The sequence below is a fragment of the Chaetodon trifascialis genome, chromosome 1 (genome assembly GCF_039877785.1).
Source record: "Chaetodon trifascialis isolate fChaTrf1 chromosome 1, fChaTrf1.hap1, whole genome shotgun sequence".
In the NCBI taxonomy this organism is placed as follows: domain Eukaryota; kingdom Metazoa; phylum Chordata; class Actinopteri; order Chaetodontiformes; family Chaetodontidae; genus Chaetodon; species Chaetodon trifascialis.
This window is the reverse complement of record NC_092056.1, coordinates 15,692,201-15,695,980: the sequence shown is the minus strand read 5'-3', so window position 1 is coordinate 15,695,980 and position 3,780 is coordinate 15,692,201.

Genomic DNA, 3,780 nt, shown 5'->3' with positions numbered 1-3,780 from the left:
TGTTGCCACACCCCCCCTTACTGTATCCCTGTGCTGTCCATGAAAACACAAACAGCAGAAGCTGAGGCTGCAGTTAGGCACTGTAATGTTCTTAGCAAAATGCTAACATCAGCATGCTAACATGTTCACAATGACAATATTAACTGATGTTTGCCAGATGTAATGTTTGTCATGTTCACCATTTAGTTAAGTGTGTTAGCATGTTAAGATTTGCTCGTTAGCACTAAACACAGCTCAGGATAATGGGGATGGTAGTATTTTTGCGTGCATTTGGTCATAAAGGGTTTGACAAACAGGAGTTTTGACCTGCTGGTGGTGCTAGATGAAAAGTTAAGCACCCAAATCACCTAAAATTTTTACAATTCATCCTCTGGGCAACATGGACATCCAAACCAAATTTCATGGCAAGCCATTTAATAGTTGACAAAAATATTTTAGTAAAAGCCACAAATGAACTTCGTGGTAGTGTAAAAAGAAACGTCAGGACAATCATCAAGATCTATAGGACACGTCCTCTGGGGACAATGAATGAACAGAATGAACAGAAATAGTGTGTTGACCAAAGTGCAGGACTGACCAGCACACTGAGAGTCATGCTGCTGCAGCTGAGCAGCCAGTTAGTTAGCTGCTAGGCAGCAAACTGATGCTAGCAGTGCATTTCTGAATGTTTGATGGCTCATTTAGCAAGTTAAGATGAAGGTGACGTTAGTGAGATAACTTCAGCAGGGAAGCTGATGTGGTTTGCTGTTCAGAGTTTGTGGCTCTTGCATTGTGTAGCAGACTGTCTGCTCTGCCTGTAGACACTGAGCGTATGCCATCTAATTACTGCACAACTAGGGACTGCCATCATCAAACCAAAAATTATAAAATATAAATTCTTGCTTTTATTGTTGGACTTTAAGAAACCCTGTTTTACAGAGCGTGATTATGCTTTAACTGTTTTGCTGCTTTTACATCTTGTGTTTAATCCTTTTGCCAATTATAGCTCATGGTTTCAGTCTTCCTGTCAAACCTTTAAATCCTCTAATAGCGCACAAAAAAGGAAGTTATTCCAGACTGTAGATTCACAGATCTCTGTGATTTTAACCGGTCTTGTCGTCTTCACCCTCATGCAGACACAGCGTCACTGTATGGAGGAGTCTCTGCTCTGCAGATCTGTTCACTCAGAGTCCTGACTCACACTACACTGGAATGAGAAGCACGTAAAAAGATGCTTGCACAACATTTCAGTGAGAAGAATCAGACCTCTCCTGCAAGCACGCACACAACACACACACACATACACACACACACACACACACACACACACACACACACACACACACACACATTGTGCTACAATGCAATGCAATGTCTGTAAAATGTCTCTTAAAATAAAACAAACAAGAAAAAAAACCCTTTTTAGTGGCAAATGAAGAAGACCAGATAACATCCTACGTGATCAGCCAGACATAGAAAGACGTCCCTGTTTGGTCGGTCAACTCATGTGAGAAAATATTATGAAAGAGCAGATAATAGGAAAAGCAGCGCTATCTCGCTGGAATATTAACTGAAGCTATAAACATGGCTTTTAAAGGATAAAAGTCCATCTGGACAAAGGGTGAATGTCCCTGTCAGTGTGTGGTCTGTTTCCAGGCTGATGTCCTTAACTGTGGGGTTATGCTTGTACACACTAAGAAAATAAGGCTTTCTAAAAGGTTCTCAGGAGATATGGACCTGACTGGATCAATTTTTCTCCAAGTGCTTTTCCAGACAAACTTTTTTTCCTTCTCAGTACTGAAAGATGAATCCAGGAAGTCTCATGAACACGTTCTGATGACACATTTGTCTTTTGCATATAATTGCAGTGATTTTAAATCATTTGTAATGTTGTAGTATCGATGATAGGTTTATCATCAATGTGGACACATTTAAGGAAGCTGTTACATCAGCTGTTGAAGTAGATTAAGAAGTCAAAGTAGCTGAAGAGTTCAAGTCCAAAATAGGTATATTTGAATTAAGAGAGGAAACACTATATGTACAACTTGATTTTATTGTGGGCTTTCTTGTGCATAAATCATTCTTGGTAATTCTGTAAGTATGAGAGCGAGTGCAGCCTCATCCCAGCAGTTCTCTTTCTAGGAGAGACATCAAGGTTTGTGGCTGCACTTTTAGATAAAGAGTGTGTGTCCATAGTCTGCGCAGACATTCCCTGTTGTGTTAACAGAGTGCTGCAATAAGGAGATCACTTTTTCATCTTCTCTTTGGAAAGGCTGCAGATACCAGCTGGGAAGGGAATTGTGGGAAAATGTACCCTGATAATTCAAAAGCTGATTGACAAAGAAAGGCTCCAGTGTCCTTACATCTTTTCAGCTGAACACCAACACCAAGCAGACTCATATTTCGGTTGTTTTAGCCCTTCTCAGTGGGCACATGTCCTCATCTCTCTCTTTTAATATATCAAAGATGGCACCACATGAATGTAACCGTGTGCGGCTGTTTGCTTAGAAACAAATCAAAATGTATGCTAACGTTCATGTGGAGGATACTCAAATAAGTGATGCTGTCCTGAAGGATCTTCTTATACAACATACTAAAGAAAGGAGGTTATTTGACTTTAAAATTGTGTTATTTTCTCTGTCTTTAAGAGTTTGTGTGTTGCCTCTGCAGTTTAATTTCAACAGCATAATCCACGCTTTCTGTAGCCTTTTTACATTTTAAAATCAACATGATCAGACTTGAAAAAGCAAATCCCTGTTTTCCTCGGTCTGACTTTTCATGGATGAGATTTTGGCACTTCGCAGGAGGCACAGGCGTAAATAATCAAATGAATGATGGCTGAATTCCATTTAGCTGCCTCACTTTCAGAGTCCTGGTATTGTTAATGGTGGCTCACTGTCACATTGTCTTACAAAAATATTTGTATTTAATCCTTTAAACAGTGTTCATGTTATCTATCCTCTTCACCATTCATTTGTATCTCCCACTCTTTAATTTTACAGTTTTTGATGACTTTACTCAGTGATTCTCACGAAGACTAAATTTAAACACCAGTGCAGTGAGTGTACAAGGCTTTAGGTCATGCATGCAAATGTCAGAAGTTGTTATTAAGCAACATCTGGTCTTGGAAGTTGCTTGTCCCACCCCTCTCCCCCTCTATAGATCACAACCCTCTGCAACATGTCAGTCATTTGTTGACCTGTCTATTATCTGAAGTACATATCAACCCATGCAGGCTGCAGAACCAACCAGACTCCATTGAGAAAATGCCTGTGTTTCTGGAAGTGTCTTCTCTGCTGCATGTCGACCTTTGACTGGTTGTTGTGGATTATTTCAATTTTGTGTTGCTTTATAAACCTGTTATGTACCAGCTTTTATCAGTACAAAAAAACAAGTGTTACATCTAAAATTAACTCTTACTAATTGTATTATTTACACCTGTGCTTTTCCCACTGTTAGATGCCTTGTGTAAAAAAAGGGCATGGTCTTGGGGACATGACTCTACCTGCCCAGGAGGTGGAGCTGACAGAATTTAGAAACTCCTCTACAAAAGGTTTTGTAATCATGAGCTACAGATAAGAGGAAGACTGTTGGAGTAGTTCATTTACATCCATTCAATGTGCACAAATATTTCAGTTAAATCATCTCTTTTGGGCCAATTCATTTCCAAATTAGATGCTTCTGTGTGGACAGTAAGACCTCAGTCCTGAATGAAACTGTAAGTTGTGTGACTTCTTGAACAGGCTGTCAACACTGAGACCAACTAAAGTATGTAGTGAACACTCAGAGGAAAACAGTTTT